The sequence below is a fragment of the Schistocerca cancellata genome, chromosome 1, assembly GCF_023864275.1.
Source record: "Schistocerca cancellata isolate TAMUIC-IGC-003103 chromosome 1, iqSchCanc2.1, whole genome shotgun sequence".
Taxonomy (NCBI): domain Eukaryota; kingdom Metazoa; phylum Arthropoda; class Insecta; order Orthoptera; family Acrididae; genus Schistocerca; species Schistocerca cancellata.
This window is the reverse complement of record NC_064626.1, coordinates 522,710,979-522,729,711: the sequence shown is the minus strand read 5'-3', so window position 1 is coordinate 522,729,711 and position 18,733 is coordinate 522,710,979. Positions and strand designations below refer to the sequence as shown.

The window sequence follows — 18,733 nt, the reverse complement described above, 5'->3', positions numbered from 1 at the left end:
GGGCGGTGAATGCACTCTCCCAGCCCGTTCCTTTCGACTTGTAGGCTCCGAAGGACGCACGAGCATCGTGTATCTCTGGATCCAGCACTAAAGTACACTCGCCAGTATGAAATTACACTGCTGCCCATTAAAACTGCGACACAGTAGAGACTGCTTGTAGATACGCCAGTTTGGCATGAAGAGTATAGGGAAGTGTTGTACCTAGAGGACGGTCTGCCTAGGAACACACGTTGTTTTTTGGTCAGTACTGGAACCTTAGGGACTGATTTTAGAATCACATGAACGAATGGGCACTAGAGATAGCCAATTTCCTATAGTTTTTGTTCTTGTTAGTCCTGAGGTTGTGTTTTGAACAGCGTTTGTAAATATGTCGCGTTCTAAATCAAATGGCTCTGAGCACTATGGGATTTAACATCTGTGGTCATCAGTCCCCTAGAACTCAGAAGTACTTAAACCTAACTAACCTAAGGACATCACACACATCCATGCCCGAGGCAGGATTCGAACCTGCGACCGTAGCAGTCGCGCGGCTCCGGACTGAACGCCTAGAACCGCTAGACCACCGCGGCCGGCTGTCGCGTTCTAAATGGCTCTAAGCACTATGGAACTTAACATCTGAGGTCATCAGTCCGTTAGACTTGGAAGTACTCAAACATAATCAACCTAAGGACATCACACACATCCATGCCCGAGGCAGGATTCGAAACTGCGACCGTAGCAGCAGCGCGGTTCCGGACTGACGTGCCTAGAACCGCTCAGTCACAGCGGCCGGCTGTCGCATTCCACGTCAGGCTGTTAGAAAATTCACGTTACAAACCTCTAGGACTTGTAGAGCGGCGTGAGTACATAGTATTTCGAATAAAAAAAAGGAAACCCTGTCTGGAAGTGTGGCATTTTTGTTATATGACGGTTTTAGTTCAGATGCTTAACGCATCCACTTCTGCTTGACGAATTTAACTAGGCGTGACGCAGCACAATTGTAAGGTAACGATTCGAAAGAAAACATAATGATACTAACGTGTATGATTTAAGCACGTTTGCTTGCATTAAAACTTAAGCATGACGGGTTTTACATTATTCCAAAACATAAAAGAACGCCGGCCGGAGTGGCCGAGCGGTTCTAGGCGCTCCAGTCTGTAACCGCGCGACCGCTACGGTCGCAGGTTCGAATCCTGCCTCGGGCATGGATGTGTGTGATGTCCTTAGGTTAGTTAGGTTTAAGTAGTTCTAAGTTCTAGGGGACTGATGACTTCAGAAGTTAAGTCCCACAGTGCACAGAGCCATTTGAACCATAAAAGAACCCAGCATCCTGTACGTACAGTACCGTACTGATACATTACAACAGCGGCTCGATGTGGCGACCATCAACATTGTTACCGGCACTGAACCCGCGCAGTACGTTCTGGCACACGCACTCCATCCCACCTGGTGTCTCCTCAGTGTCTAGTGCAGCGGCCAGAACTCGTGCCAGCAGACCTGCCTCTATTTCTCGTCACAAACGGCGAGTGCAATAATTGTTCGTGCACAACAGGCGGGATAACAGCAGCCAACACTCGGCGCTTTCGTGTATTCACTACACTCTATAGTGTAAAATGTGTCTCCCCACTACACAGAATATTATTGGGCCACATGTTATCGATTTCAGTCCGTGCCGGAAGCCGAAGGGCAGATTCACAACGTTGTTTCGCATCGTGAGGTACAGTTGATGCACCATCTGGATCTTGTACGGGTATCAATGTAAAGTGGACCACAGAACTTCCCTTACTGTTGATCACGGGATAGACAATTCTAGTGACACTACACGAGCACCAGCACTTGTAACGGGACATCCTCCTCTAGCGTTACTTTTCCTCTACAGTAGTTGTCGATAGCAGGATTATTTTTCGAATTCTGGACGTGTCATTGTTATCTCAGTTGCTCTTCTGAAATCTTTCGTATAATTTGGTACACACTGTTATATTTCAACCTAAAATTTGTGAAAATGAATTAATTTATAAAATATTTTAGTTTCGATGTCATAACCGATAAGTACTAATCCTGAACGTACAGTTAAACTTTTTTTTAGAAACATATGAAATTCCGAATTATTTGCACAATGAAAATTTTTATTATTAATTATTTAATCCTGTAAAGTTTAATATGTCTGCTTCTGGATCATTTATGAAAAAATAATCGAAATTAATAATGTAACGAAAATAGTAGGAATTCATTTGTTAAGAAAAATTGTAAACCCTTTGGAATATCATTATTTACGCAGAGTGTGGGAATCGTAAGCTTACCTCTCATGTGATTGGATGTATTTTTGTATAGTACGTGCGAACAATGTAATTTCGGCTTTGTTAATGTGAAAAATCATTTTGATATATTTTGATATATTTTCCACTGTTCTTCTCACATTTTAATATATCATACAGTAAAATACTGTTCTTCTCACATTTTAATATATCATACAGTATTTTACTGTATGATACATTAAAATGTGAGAAGAACAGTCGGAAATATATTTACGTAAAAAAAAATTCCGCAACAACAATCTTCCAAATTATTTAGTTCAAACCGACAGTGAGGACCTGATGTTAGGTTTTCAGCTTCAGGAATCAGACCCCTAGAAAAGAAGAATTGGAGCCATCTCAACATGACAAGTTAAGTAAACATGAAAATTTATTGTAATCTTCGCTCCTCTCAAATATTCGTAAAAGGCTTTGCTTATTAATTACTTGGACAGAGTATCGTTTAATGTGGACAGTTGATGGAAGAAGGAAGGAGGGGCGAGATTACACACCACATGAGGCACGTGCTGCATGGTCAGTTACAGCAACAGCAACAGCAACTTCGCCAATAACTTCTACCAGGATAGGACGCCTTCCTCTTCCAGGTGCCACTTTATGCGCATCCGTGTTTTCGACTTTCATCATCCGCGTCTTTAAATCATTTAATGAGATCGGGCCAGTCCTCAGACCTCCAGTCGCCAATATCTCTCAGTGCAGCACTGTAATTGCTGCTGGTCACATTAAACACTTCCACTAACAGCGGCACCATCTCCTCTCGACGGCCGTACTGCTCACTCACGTCATGATTCGTGGATGTCATACCGTCGTACAGTGCACAGCGCCAGATTTACACCTGGTGGTCACAATTGGAATAAATGTTTCTCCAGCATAGCTCGGTTCCTCATTAGCGCATTAGCATATCTACCAAGTTTCGCTGCCCTACCATAAATACAGCCCACGGTGGACCTCCTTGAGTATCTGCAGCCGCGCGGAGTTTCCGCGCGTTTAGAGGCGCCATGTCACGGCCTGCACGGCCCCTCCCACCGGAGATTCGAGTCCTCCTTTGAGCATGGGTGTGTGTGTTGTTCTTAGTATAAGTTAGTTTATGTAGTATGTAAGTCTAGGGACAGATGACCTCAGCAGTTTGGTCCCTTAAGAATTCAAACACATTTGAACATTTGAGTATCTGCACTTTAATTATAACCACCCGATCACTTCACACCCAAAATATATCGAATTCAGAAGATTGTGCATTCGCATGATTGGTTCAAGACAGCGAACAATTTTGTAAAGATGACGAATTTTCCCACTGTGCTGGCTTCGTTGATGGAAAAATGCACAGAGAGAAGCCTTTCAGCTGCATGTGACTCGTGTCATTTTGGTTCAAATGGCTCTGAGCACTATGGGACTTAACATCTATGGTCATCAGTCCCCTAGAACTTAGAACTACTTAAACCTAACTAATCTAAAGACATCACACACATCCATGCCCGAGGCAGGATTCGAACCTGCGACCGTAGCAGTCGCGCGGCTCTGGACTGAGCGCCTAGAACCGCTAGAACACCGCGGCCGGCATCATGTCATTTTAATTACCAATATAATCACAGAGCTGTTTTTCTTGTAATAGTAGATGGAAATTATAAATTTACTGTATTCGATTTCGGCACACATGGCAGAATATCAGGTGGACGTGTTATTCAGACTACAGAATTTGTAGGAGACTTTTGCAAGACATTGAACATTTGAAAGGGACTACAGTCGCGAACTCTTCACGATAACTTCTGTATGCAGTCACAGGAGAGCATACTTATGAGGACAGATACGCTAAACCGTTGTCTTTTTGACTGCCCATCGTAGGGAATGATGCAAACGTAGCCATATGTGATTAAATAAAATGGCCTCTGGCTGTAAAGACGGTTTCATGACACTGTTTACTACACTATCGATTTAGAAACGGCTGTTTCCATTCTCAGATGCAAACAGAAAAATTTTCCAACAATTACATTACATCTGCGTACGTGCAACATGATACTACGTCTCGCAAATTATGTTTAACAAGCTGTCAACACTATCTGTCAGAATGTCAGGTTAAAGTTCTCAAAATCACATGTTTTTGAGCGTACGACTGCGCTGTTCCAGGGTACAGTGAATAGTGTCCTCGGTTTTATTGTAATGGTTTTCAATTGCATGATACATTTATGTTTCTAGAGATGATATTCGTATTGTAAATGTTCTGTAATTTTAAAGGAAAATTTGAGTACCAACGTTGCATGTTGTTGTTTGACATGTAAGGTAGAGAATGCTATTGTAGTGACACTTTCTGTATGTCTATGAATATTTACACTTTAAGTCAATCAAGGAAATTCTAGTGATTTTAGCTACTTCTCTACAATTGTCGAATGGCACGATCTTACAAGTGAACTTCACCTAATTTCACGATAGTTGTTCTGACTATGGGGCATATGAGGCATAGAGTAGAACTCTATTGTACCTGTGTCCTCTCATACTAATACTTACTCATGTCCAGTATACAGATACAGGGTGTTTCAAAAATGACCGGTATATTTGAAACGGCAATAAAAACTAAACGAGCAGCGATAGAAATACACCGTTTGTTGCAATATGCTTGGGACAACAGTACATTTTCAGGCAGACAAACTTTCGAAATTACAGTAGTTACAATTTTCAACAACAGATGGCGCTGCGGTCTGGGAAACTCTATAGTACGATATTTTCCACATATCCACCATGCGTAGCAATAATATGGCGTAGTCTCTGAATGAAATTACCCGAAACCTTTGACAACGTGGCTGGCGGAATGGCTTCACATGCAGATGAGATGTACTGCTTCAGCTGTTCAATTGTTTCTGGATTCTGGCGGTACACCTGGTCTTTCAAGTGTCCCCACAGAAAGAAGTCACAGGGGTTCATGTTTGGCGAATAGGGAGGCCAATCCACGCCGCCTCCTGTATGTTTCGGATAGCCCAAAGCAATCACACGATCATCGAAATATTCATTCAGGAAATTAAAGAGGTCGGCCGTGCGATGTGGCCGGGCACCATCTTGCATAAACCACGAGGTGTTCGCAGTGTCGTCTAAGGCAGTTTGTACCGCCACAAATTCACGAAGAATGTCCAGATAGCGAGATGCAGTAATCGTTTCGGATCTGAAAAATGGGCCAATGATTCCTTTGGAAGAAATGGCGGCCCAGACCAGTACTTTTTGAGGATGCAGGGACGATGGGACTGCAACATGGGGCTTTTCGGTTCCCCATATGCGCCAGTTTTGTTTATTGACGAAGCCGCCCAGGTAAAAATAAGCTTCGTCAGTAAACCAAATGCTGCCCACATGCATATCACCGTCATCAATCCTGTGCACTATATCGTTAGCGAATGTCTCTCGTGCAGCAATGGTAGCGGCGCTGAGGGGTTGCCGCGTTTGAATTTTGTATGGATAGAGGTGTAAACTCTGGCGCATGAGACGATACGTGGACGTTGGCGTCATTTGGACCGCAGCTGCAACACGGCGAACGGAAACCCGAGGCCGCTGTTGGATAACCTGCTGCACTAGCTGCGCGTTGCCCTCTGTGGTTGCCGTACGCGGTCGCCCTACCTTTCCAGCACGTTCATCCGTCACGTTGCCAGTCCGTTGAAATTTTTCAAACAGATCCTTTATTGTATCGCTTTTCGGTCCTTTGGTTACATTAAACCTCCGTTGAAAACTTCGTCTTGTTGCAACAACACTGTGTTCTAGGCGGTGGAATTCCAACACCAGAAAAATCCTCTGTTCTAAGGAATAAACCATGTTGTCTACAGCACACTTGCACGTTGTGAACAGCACACGCTTACAGCAGAAAGACGACGTACAGAATGGCGCACCCACAGACTGCGTTGTCTTCTATATCTTTCACATCACTTGCAGCGCCATCTGTTGTTGAAAATTGTAACTACTGTAATTTCGAAAGTTTGTCCGCCTGAAAATGTACTGTTGTCCCAAGCATATTGCAACAAACGGTGTATTTCTATCGCTGCTCGTTTAGTTTTTATTGCCGTTTCAAATATACCGGTCATTTTTGAAACACCCTGTATGTTGTCAGTACCATGCTTACTGCTTTAGAAAATAGTTACACACTCCTACTGTAACTAGTTTTGTTTCAGCCGTGAATTGTATGCCAACATTGTATAATGGCATTAACATCCCAAACCCAGAAAATATTATTGACTTAATATTTGATCTTGGCTCTACGTTATCGTAATTTCATGTATATTCAGACGTAAGGGAAAGAACTTTAACCGGTGTTATGACCAGTAGCTTGACAACTTGTCGGATATAATTTGCGAGAAATGCTGGTATGTTGTATAGCATTAATGCAATTACTGGAAAATTTTTCTATATGAACACGACATCTGAGGATGGAACCAGGGGTCGCAAAACCGATCGTGTTATAAAAAGGTCATAAAACCACTTTTGAGCAATTTAATTTTTAACTGCCATTTTTTTCATTACGGTAGTTTGTTCCCTGTGGATCTATCTTCTTTATTACTACATCCTTCTCTGCTGTTTTAAACTTAACGAGAAGGAGATCATACTTAACGACGCTTTTGCTTAATCATGGTACCCATTACGACTTTCAAAGCACCAATAAAATCCAGCAAGCCTCAGGTAATATGTTTCAGATCGCTAAGTCTCGCGACTGACGTACGTGTGCACAAGCCTCCATATTGCTAGTAAGCACGCTCATGCATGTACATGTTGCGTGCCTGTGCAAGCTTGCATAACTGAAATTTGATCAAGCATCAAGCAGCCTGTACAGTCCTGACACTTGCTCAAATTAGTCCTGCGCACACTGAAGCATGATTGCGCAAAAAATTCGATCACGCATGCTACTCAAGCATGCCGCTATACATGTAGCTCCATTTAACGGGTTGATTATTACACTGATGTCCAAAATTCAAGGACGAATTCCGCATCATGTGTCACTCGACCAAACTTGCATCACACATAGAAAGAATTGCTACGTATAGTACAGAAGGAAAAAAAATGGTTCAAATGGCTCTGAGCACTATGCGACTTAACTTCTGATGTCATCAGTCGCCTAGAACTTAGAACTAATTAAACCTAACTAACCTAAAGACATCACACACATCCATGCCCGAGGCAGGATTCGAACCTGCGACCGTGGCGGTCCTCGGCTCCAGACTGTAGCGCCTAGAACCGCACGGCCACTCCGGCCGGCTACAGAAGGAAACTGACAGAAATTCGTAGTGAGATGAAGAGAAACGAGAGATAGCAATTTATTTCGAAGTCGCCACGATTCATAATAGTCCCCTGGACATTGCAAAAGGCGGGACGGCGGCCGCTGTGGCCGAGCGGTTGTAGGCCCTTCAGTCCGGAACCGCGCTACTGCTACGGTCGCAGTTTCGAATCCTGCCTCGGGCATGGGTGTGTGTGATGTCCTTAGGTTAGTTAGGTTTAAGTAGTTTTAAGTTCTAGGGGACTGATGACCTCAGATGTTAAGTCCCATAGTGCTTAGAACCATCTGAAGAGGCAGGACATGGGTGTTAATAGGGTGTGTGATTGCCACAGACGACAGTAAATGCGATGCAGTGTGCTCCGGTGCGGGCCGTGAGGCTGCTAAGGAGTTTCTGTGATACGGGGTTCCATTCCACCATCAGCGCGGTTGACTATTGCTGGAGGGCCATTGATGCGCTGCAGTATGAATGGTTCAAAGGGCTCTGAGCACTATGGGACTTAACTTCTAAGGTCATCAGTCCCCTAAAACTTAGAACTACTTAATCCTAAATAACCTAAGGACATCACACACATCCATGCCCGAGGCAGGATTCAAACCTGCGACCGTAGTGGTCGCGCGGTTCCAGATTGTAGCGCCTAGAACCGCTCGGCCACTCTGGCCGGCGCTGCAATACGTCTCACAACGCATCGCACACGTGCCCGATGGAATTTAAATCGGGGCAACGGGCAGGCTAGTCTATTCGGCACGTATCCTAACGTTCCAAGAGCTTCTCCAACTGCGGTGTTCGGAAATTTGGAAATTTGTGGTAAGATCTTATGGGACCAAACTGCTGAGGTCATCGGCCCCTAAGCTTACACAGTAATTAGTCTAAATTAAACTAACTTACGCTAAGGACAAGACACACACCCATACCCGAGGGAGGAATCGAACCTCTGTCGGGGAGAGCTGCGCGAACCGTGACGAGGCGCCCGAGACCGGGCGGCTACCTAGCGCGTTTGCGGTGTTCGATTTTGTTGCTCATTTTCATCTACAAAAATGAAGTCAGGGTCGAATGCACACCTGAAAAGGCGCGCATTGGGAGGCAGTATAGCGTCACAAAAACGTAGACCGGTGAGTGTACTGTGTACAAAGATTTGGAGGTCAGTGCGCCCATGTAAATTCTGACTTCCCACAGCTGGACCTCCAAAACGATCATGTCAGACAATGTTCCTGGATACATTACGTTCTCCCACCCTCCGCCATACAAGTATACGTCCTGAAGCACTACTCAGACTCAATCTGCTCCCATCCGAGTATACCACGCGACTCGACTCATTATTGCTCCAGTCCCTGCACTGTTGGCAACATCGCAAACGGCGCCGTCGATGTGTGTGTGTCGAAGGAACGCACCGTACTGGTCCTCAGATGAAGTAACTACCCCCGTAGGACTGTGGAGCGTGAGATCGCGCGCCTTGCACTCCTGTTAAATGTGGATACAATTGCACTCGCTGTTTGACGTGGGTTCCTTCTTGCCTGTTTCACAGTGTGGCGCTCATCTGCTGCTGTGGTTGACCTTGGTCGACCACTTTCTCTCCTTCTGGTAGCAGTACCTGCGATTCGGAGCGCTGTCCATCGACTTGAAACAATGCTGTGAGCAATACCAAACTTCTGGCTTGCACTCGTGACACTTCGTCCGTCTTGTAGTTTCCCGTTTGAGGCCACCCAAATGTTGTCTCCGGGCCATGTTGTCATAAAGAACTCTGCCGCAGAACACCGTAAGTGCTCGCTGATTCAAACACATCTTTTTCCGGTTCCTTCAAATGCACCGGCCGCTGTGTGGGAGCGGTTTAAGGCGCTTTAGTCCGGGACCGCGCTGCTGCTACGGTCGCAAGTTCCAATCCTGCCTCAGGCATGGCTGTGTGTGATGTGTTTAGGTTAGTTAGATATAAGTAGTTCCAAGTCTAGGGGACTGGTGACCTCAGATGTTAGGTCCCATAGTGCTCAGAGCCATTTGAACCATTTGAACCTTCAAATGCCACGTGTTATGAGAAGAGCCCCATTTGGAGCTATAGTCGCACTGCCCTCCAACTGTGGACGTATTTCTCCTCACGACCGAAGACCTCTGGAAATGTGCTTCCGCGCTATCATTACGTAGTTAGTATGTATGTTACTATGTCTATCTCCTCCTTGGCAACGGCCTTACCGGAGTGGATACACCGGTTCCCGTCAGATCACCGAAGTTAAGCGCTGTTGGGCGTGGCCGGCACTTGGATGGGTGACCATCCGGGCCGCCATGCGCTGTTGGCATTTTTCGGGGTGCACTTAGCCTCGTGGTGCCAAATAAGGAGCTACTCGGCCGAATAGTAGCGGCTCCGGTCACAGAACACCATCATAACGACCGGGAGAGCGGTGTGCTGACCACACGTGTCTCCTATCGGCATCCTCATCTGAGGATGACACGGCGGTCGGATGGTCCCGATGGGTCACTTGTGGCCTGAAGACGGACTGCTTATCTCCTCCTCCTTAAGTTTTGCACAGCAGCGTATTTCGCCCGTTGAGCTTAGTTTTGTGTGAGCATTCACCCGCTGCAGCTCGACACGTGGCGGGGCCCGCCACGCACGAAAGCCGCATTCACGGCAGCGAGATATCATCTCGAGGTCGAGCGGCTGGCCAGAGCGGTGAATGGAGCTCGCGACCAACTCTGCGGCCGGCGGCACACGTGTACGCCCAACAGGTGGTAGCTCCGGGCCGGAGGAAAGCTTCGCATGCGCGCCATCTGGGCACGCACGTGCACGCGCGGCAGATAGCATCACGCGTGGCGATCCGCAGCCTCCGGGGGCTCCCAGAACGAACATTTTCTATTGTTCACGGCCGCTCCGTCGAACCGCCAATTTGCATGTGTTTTCTCGATCGAGTGCGAATCCGCGGGCTAGCATGCGCGTGCGTGTGTGAGGGTGGGAAGGTGTGTTGGCCCGGCCACGGACGATACGGAGCTGGATGTCAGCCCCGTGTGAATCCCGCGATACGGCGCGCAGCCCCCGGCGGGACAGCCGCCCAGCCGCCTGCCCACGGAGGCCGCCTCCGCGCTCTCCCCCGCGCGGGGCCCGATGCCATCGATCCGATGGTGGCTGTCGAAATTCCAGGCTCCCCAGTCCAGGCCGTGCGCCGCATCGCGCTCCTCCTTTTATTTGCCGGCGTGTCGGCTCTTGGCACTGTAATTGCAGGTTGGCCGCTTGCCTCGAGAGTATTGGGCTGCCACAGCCGACCGGCTCAACCGGCGCAGAACGGCGCTGCGGGGGAACCTACAGGAACGAGATGAACTCTCGAAGAGTTGCGCTGTCTGGGCGTGTATGGAATATACTGAGCTAACAAAATTCCTTACGGGTGGTTAGAGTTTGGTTATATTCCATAATTACCTAGAATTGACCAAGAGAAACCAAAAATGGTTCAAATGGCTCTGAGCACTACGGGACTTAACATCTGTGGTCATCAGTCCCCTAGAACTTAGAACTAATTAAACCTAACTAACCTAAGGACATCACACACATCCATGCCCGAGGCAGGATTCGAACCTGCGACCGTAGCAGTCACGCGGTTCCAAACTGAAGCGCCTAGAGCCGCACGGATACACCGGCCGGCCAAGAGAAACCATTGACGCTAAATGGTAATGAAAAATCTCTGTATCAGTTGAGGAGTGCAAGAGTTTGAATATTAATTTTGTAGCTTATATCGACCATGTAGGACAGTGCTTGCTTATAGAAATAATAAACGAAAACTGAAACCTCCCCTTAGAAAAACTTTTGAATGATTGTGCTGATAAACCCCTTACGTTATTTGATTTTCAAACAGCTGAGCAAAACTGAACGTACTCAGACATTTCTCTCTTTACTTATTCTGATCAACACTAAACTGACACACAATATTTTTAGCGCAACGCAATCTGACTTTCAATAATCCCTGCAAAACAATGGCCCTGACTAACGAAACCTATAACTTTCATGAATCACTTACCTCTCAAAAATCTTCGTTACTCGAACTACTGCAATACAGCGAGCGCCATTACTGCCAGCTAAATAAAAGATTCTAACTACTGAAGTCACTAACTACTGATAGGCATAGTTAGCAAATGAAAGATTTTGATAGAGAACAAAGAACGTATTTACCTTAAAAGTGTTCAAAAGTCATATACACTCCTGGAAATGGAAAAAAGAACACATTGACACCGGTGTGTCAGACCCACCATACTTGCTCCGGACACTGCGAGAGGGCTGTACAAGCAATGATCACACGCACGGCACAGCGGACACACCAGGAACCGCGGTGTTGGCCGTCGAATGGCGCTAGCTGCGCAGCATTTGTGCACCGCCGCCGTGGCATACGGAGCTCCATCGCAGTCTTTAACACTGGTAGCATGCCGCGACAGCGTGGACGTGAACCGTATGTGCAGTTGACGGACTTTGAGCGAGGGCGTATAGTGGGCATGCGGGAGGCCGGGTGGACGTACCGCCGAATTGCTCAACACGTGGGGCGTGAGGTCTCCACACTACATCGATGTTGTCGCCAGTGGTCGGCGGAAGGTGCACGTGCCCGTCGACCTGGGACCGGACCGCAGCGACGCACGGATGCACGCCAAGACCGTTGGATCCTACGCAGTGCCGTAGGGGACCGCACCGCCACTTCCCAGCAAATTAGGGACACTGTTGCTCCTGGGGTATCGGCGAGGACCATTCGCAACCGTCTCCATGAAGCTGGGCTACGGTCCCGCACACCGTTAGGCCGTCTTCCGCTCACGCCCCAACATCGTGCAGCCCGCCTCCAGTGGTGGCGCGACAGGCGTGAATGGAGGGACGAATGGAGACGTGTCGTCTTCAGCGATGAGAGTCGCTTCTGCCTTGGTGCCAATGATGGTCGTATGCGTGTTTGGCGCCGTGCAGGTGAGCGCCACAATCAAGACTGCATACGACCGAGGCACACAGGGCCAACACCCGGCATCATGGTGTGGGGAGCGATCTCCTACACTGGCCGTACACCACTGGTGATCGTCGAGGGGACACTGAATAGTGCACGGTACATCCAAACCGTCATCGAACCCATCGTTCTACCATTCCTAGACCGGCAAGGGAACTTGCTGTTCCAACAGGACAATACACGTCCGCATGTATCCCGTGCCACCCAACGTGCTCTAGAAGGTGTAAGTCAACTACCCTGGCCAGCAAGATCTCCGGATCTGTCCCCCATTGAGCATGTTTGGGACTGGATGAAGCGTCGTCTCACGCGGTCTGCACGTCCAGCACGAACGCTGGTCCAACTGAGGCGCCAGGTGGAAATGGCATGGCAAGCCGTTCCACAGGACTACATCCAGCATCTCTACGATCGTCTCCATGGGAGAATAGCAGCCTGCATTGCTGCGAAAGGTGGATATACACTGTACTAGTGCCGACATTGTGCATGCTCTGTTGCCTGTGTCTATGTGCCTGTGGTTCTGTCAGTATGATCATGTGATGTATCTGACCCCAGGAATGTGTCAATAAAGTTTCCCCTTCCTGGGACAATGAATTCACGGTGTTCTTATTTCGATTTCCAGGAGTGTATATATAATCAGTTCATGACATCCAGTCTTACAAATGTACTGTCTCTAATGGACACACATCCAGATCATCCGTTCTCAAAACTCTGCCATCTTTCTCCCCACATCCACCACTGCTGGCGGCTCACCTCCAACTCCGCGCCGGCCGGAGTGGCCATGCGGTTCTAGGCACTGCAGTCTGGAACCGAGCGACCGCTACGGTCGCAGGTTCGAATCCTACCTCGGGCATGGATGTATGTGATGTCCTTAGGTTAGTTAGGTTTAATTAGTTCTAAGTCTAGGGGACTAATGACCTCAGAAGTTAAGTCGCATAGTGCTCAGAGCAGTTTTTTTTTTTCCAACTGCGCAACGCTACGCGCTGTTCACATCCAACTGCCCAACACTACAATAGAGAAGATTCCAACAATGTCAACCAGCCACAGACTGCACACAGCACAGTCAGTGATTTTCATACAGAGCACTACGTGGCGTCACCAACATACACTCCTGGAAATTGAAATAAGAACACCGTGAATTCATTGTCCCAGGAAGGGGAAACTTTATTGACACATTCCTGGGGTCAGATACATCACATGATCACACTGACAGAACCACAGGCACATAGACACAGGCAACAGAGTATGCACAATGTCGGCACTAGTACAGTGTATATCCACCTTTCGCAGCAATGCAGGCTGCTATTCTCCCATGGAGACGATCGTAGAGATGCTGGATGTAGTCCTGTGGAACGGCTTGCCATGCCATTTCCACCTGGCGCCTCAGTTGGACCAGCGTTCGTGCTGGACGTGCAGACCGCGTGAGACGACGCTTCATCCAGTCCCAAACATGCTCAATGGGGGACAGATCCGGAGATCTTGCTGGCCAGGGTAGTTGACTTACACCTTCTAGAGCACGTTGGGTGGCACGGGATACATGCGGACGTGCATTGTCCTGTTGGAACAGCAAGTTCCCTTGCCGGTCTAGGAATGGTAGAACGATGGGTTCGATGACGGTTTGGATGTACCGTGCACTATTCAGTGTCCCCTCGACGATCACCAGTGGTGTACGGCCAGTGTAGGAGATCGCTCCCCACACCATGATGCCGGGTGTTGGCCCTGTGTGCCTCGGTCGTATGCAGTCCTGATTGTGGCGCTCACCTGCACGGCGCCAAACACGCATACGACCATCATTGGCACCAAGGCAGAAGCGACTCTCATCGCTGAAGACGACACGTCTCCATTCGTCCCTCCATTCACGCCTGTCGCGACACCACTGGAGGCGGGCTGCACGATGTTGGGGCGTGAGCGGAAGACTGCCTAACGATATGCGGGACCGTAGCCCAGCTTCATGGAGACGGTTGCGAATGGTCCTCGCCGATACCCCAGGAGCAACAGTGTCCCTAATTTGCTGGGAAGTGGCGGTGCGGTCCCCTACGGCACTGCGTAGGATCCTACGGTCTTGGAGTGCATCCGTGCGTCGCTGCAGTCCGGTCCCAGGTCGACGGGCACGTGCACCTTCCGCCGACCACTGGCGACAACATCGATGTACTGTGGAAACCTCACGCCCCACGTGTTGAGCAATTCGGCGGTACGTCCACCCGGCCTCCCGCATGCCCACTATACGCCCTCGCTCAAAGTCCGTCAACTGCACATACGGTTCACGTCCACGCTGTCGCGGCATGCTACCAGTGTTAAAGACTGCGATGGAGCTCCGTATGCCACGGCAAACAGGCTGACACTGACGGCGGCGGTGCACAAATGCTGCGCAGCTAGCGCCATTCAACGGCCAACACCGCGGTTCCTGGTGTGTCCGCTGTGCCGTGCGTGTGATCATTGCTTGTACAGCCCTCTCGCAGTGTCCGGAGCAAGTATGGTGGTTCTGACACACCGGTGTCAATGTTTTCTTTTTTCCATTTCCAGGAGTGTAAAAACCTAAAGAGCCTACTTACAAAACAATTATCTATGTCAGTCACTTTCTATTTAATCCCACAACGCTTTTCGAGAGTTAACACCCTCGTCTTCATATAAGAAGATGGTATCTGTTCTTCCGCACATGTCCGAAAGAACAGATACCATCTTCATGTAGTTACGGCTAACCGGCCACTGACCCTCTTCTGTGCTGGATGTACACGCATTGCCCGAAATCTTAAGGGACTCGGTAAGGTTGTCTGCCGCGAGTAATGAGTGTAATGGGCAGGGGCACTACGAATGTAGTGTGTGGACATTAAGTTGGGAATGTGGGTCTCACGGGGAGCGTGCAAGGGATAAATCCCTGCAGTCGCACTATCCTCTGTGCCCTCGGTGGCTCAGATGGATAGCCGGCACGGTAGCTCAGCGTGTTCGGTCAGAGGGTTAGCTGCCCTCTGTAATAAAAAAACAGTTAATCGATCAACAACGAACTTAAACGGCTGTCTTACGACGTCCGCCCCGAGCAGATGCAACGAACGAAAGTGAACAAAAATGAGATGAAAAGAAATGGTTAGAGCGTCTGCCATGTAAGCAGGAGATCCCGGGTTCGAGTCCCGGACAGAGCACACATTTCCAACTGCCCCCGTTGATGTACATCAACGCCTGTCGACAGCTTAGGGTCTTGATTTAATTATTATTCCCTCCTCTTCAAGTACATCGGTCAATTACATTTTATTTGCTGGATGTACCTAGTAATATTTTTTGAATTTTAGTTCGTTACAAATAACTATAATCAGTGCCTGTTCACGTAAAAGGACACTAGTATTACAAACTTTTACCTAGAATAAAACGAACCACGTAATGTAATCCATTGACCCACCTGAACATGAGGGTGTTAGTCCTCGAAACGTGTCGTAAGATTAAGTAAAAAGTGACTGAAACAGATAAATTTTAATTTATTCTTAATTTCGATGGTGACTGAAAGCTTATTAGAATGTATTCCATATTTTAACAGGCGAGAGTATGGGCCGGAAGAAGAAAAAAAGGTCCAGTAAATATGCGCCCTAAAATGTATATCTTAAGAGCGACGAGCACTTTTTTTTTTTTTTTTTTTTTTTTTGTTCTACTGTGAGAAACATCTCTTCTACCGAACAAGTGCTCATACGTCTTAAGGTATGCATTTTAGCGCCCACATCTACTGGGACTTTTTTTCTTTTTATCGTCCATACACCACGTTTCAAACTATTGCAAGCAAAGAGACTGAGATAGAAGAGATCTGTTTTATAGCAGCGAGAATGAACGAGTGTTCATATATCTTAAGGTACGCAATTTAGATCCGGTGTTTAACGGATATTTTTATCTTTTTTTGCCATTCTACCTCCTATCAAAATATGGAATAACTTTCTAATACACTGCGTTGTGATATTCCACAGGTACAGGAAGGTCTGGTAGTAACGGAAAGTAGATTGTCTCGGGCAAGAGCTGCTTCTAAATTGTACCGCTAGTGACAGCACGTGTCGCGTCACTGCAGTGTGAACTATAGAGGAACAACGTCACTGGACGTGATGTCGAATCGAAACCATAGTGCGTTTCGGGGTGGTGGCAAGTTATCTATTCCCACTGAGTGTTTCGGTTCACGAACATAATTTTGTAGTATTGCGTTTCGTTTGCAAGTAAGTAATGTTACAATAAAAATGTATATTTTTATACAATTGATATTCACTGTATTGTAGGCTGTGTCAATGTCGAAGTAATAACAGTGGTAATGTTAAGCTAACATAACGGAAGTTTCGGGTTTTATCGGACAAAGCAATTTCCGGTTGCACTGGACAAAACAGATACCATAAAACTTAAATGTTTTCACTTTTTATAACCGGCAAAGGACTCAAATCAGGACGTAAACCACATAAAAATAACATAAAGGATGCCGCAGAGAAAGTCAGAGTTCTTGAGAAGATAATCAGGGAAGACACTGAGACATAGTCAGTTCCAAGAAGTTCATTAGCTATACACTTAAAACTTTACGGGAAAACATAGAGGTGACCATGAAATCTGCGTTAGGAAGTTTTTTTTTCCGCCATGAAGATTCAGTGATGAACGGGAATCAGTATTGTACGATCACGTTAAAAATTTAGATAGACGGCTTGTGCCTTTCAATAAAGGTCAATTCTTAAATAAAGTGTACAATTGTCTTTTTTTTTTTTTTTTTTTTTTCACTGGTGATCAATCTGAAGAACAGTTTCACGCAGCTCTCACGCAAGGCTCTTCATCACCGAATAATACTACCACTAACATTCATTTGAATTATCTTACCATATCCATCCCTTGGTTTCGATTCACTACCTCCTCTTTAATTACTCGAGCTACTCACCTTATCTTCAGCATTCTTCTGTAGCTACTACTACCTTCCTGTCTGAATTGTGTATGTCCACGTTTCACACCCATACAAGGCTACACTCTATAGAAGTGCTGATGGCGTACTGAAAGGTAATGCCACCGAATTCAATTACAGCACGCCGTTTGTCACCCACCGATGTAGTTACATTACACACCGCATCTTACTTGCTACAATTTGGAGCCCTCTAGCGACAGCGGAATGCAAATATGTAAACATGAAGAAGAAAGATGTAGTATGTTAATAACGTTTGCGTTGTTTAAAAAGCTGTACGAGTTTTCATATAACAAAATTCGGAGGCATTACTTTTCAGCAAGCCCTCTTACCTTCATCGATGTTAACAAATTTCTCTTTTTCAGAAATACTTTTCGTGCTATAGCCAATCTGCGTTTTAAATCTTCTCCACTTCGGCTAGCACCAGTTACCTCGTTGCCTAGATGGCAGAACTCGTCTACTACCTTTTGTGTCCTATTGCCTAATCTAATGCCTAAATTAATTCCTCAACATTCCATTACACTTCTTTTCCTTTGTTGACGTTCGCCTCATAATCTCTTTTCAAGACGTTATTCATTCCATCCGCTTGTTTTCCAAGAGCTTTTCTATCACTGTCAGAATTACAATACCACCGCTAAACCTCCATATTTTTATTACTTGTCTCTGAAATTTAATTCTCGTTCCGAATTTCTCGTTGTTTTTCATCACAGCTTGTTCAGTGCAAAGAATGAATAACATGGCGGATGGTTACAGCCCTGTCTCACTTCTCTCTGAACCACTGCTTCCATTTCATGTCCACCGATTCTCATAATTGCAGTCTGGTTTCTGTACAAGTTGCAGATAACCTTTCGCTTCTTGTATTTTATCCATGTTACTTTCAGAATTTCAAGGAGTGTGTTGCAGTCAACATTGTCAAAAGCTTATTCTATGTATACAAACGCTATGAACGTAGATTTGCATTTCTTTAACTTATATTTTAAGATAATTCGAGAGTCAATATATTGCCTCGGTTGTTCATATATTTCTTGGGAAAGCTGAACTGATCTTCCTCGTGGCCGGCTTGTACCAGTTTTTCCATTATTCTGAAGGTCAATCGTCTCATACTTGGCTACCATGAACTATTGAACTGATTGTTCGGTAATATTCACAACTGCATTCCTCGAAAGATGAATTATTACATTCTTTTTGAAGTCTGAGGGTATTTCACCTGTCTGATATAAGCTACATACAAGGTGAAACCCTTTTGTCGTGTATGGCTCTCCCAAGGATTTCGATAATTGTGAGGGAATGTCGTCTACTCCAGGGGACATGTTACGATTTAAGTCTCTCGTGCTCTGTCAAATTGTTGTCAGAATATAATGTCTCTCA

General features: G+C 46.6%; 1 protein-coding gene and 1 pseudogene across 1 annotated transcript in view; both read left to right on the top strand.

Annotated features, from left to right (window-relative positions):
• Positions 1 to 18,733, top strand: part of LOC126187869 (uncharacterized) — a 1,070,755-nt gene that overhangs the window by 514,442 nt on the left and 537,580 nt on the right. The window lies entirely within an intron of this gene.
• On the top strand, positions 9,693 to 9,810 carry LOC126103537 (5S ribosomal RNA; annotated as a pseudogene).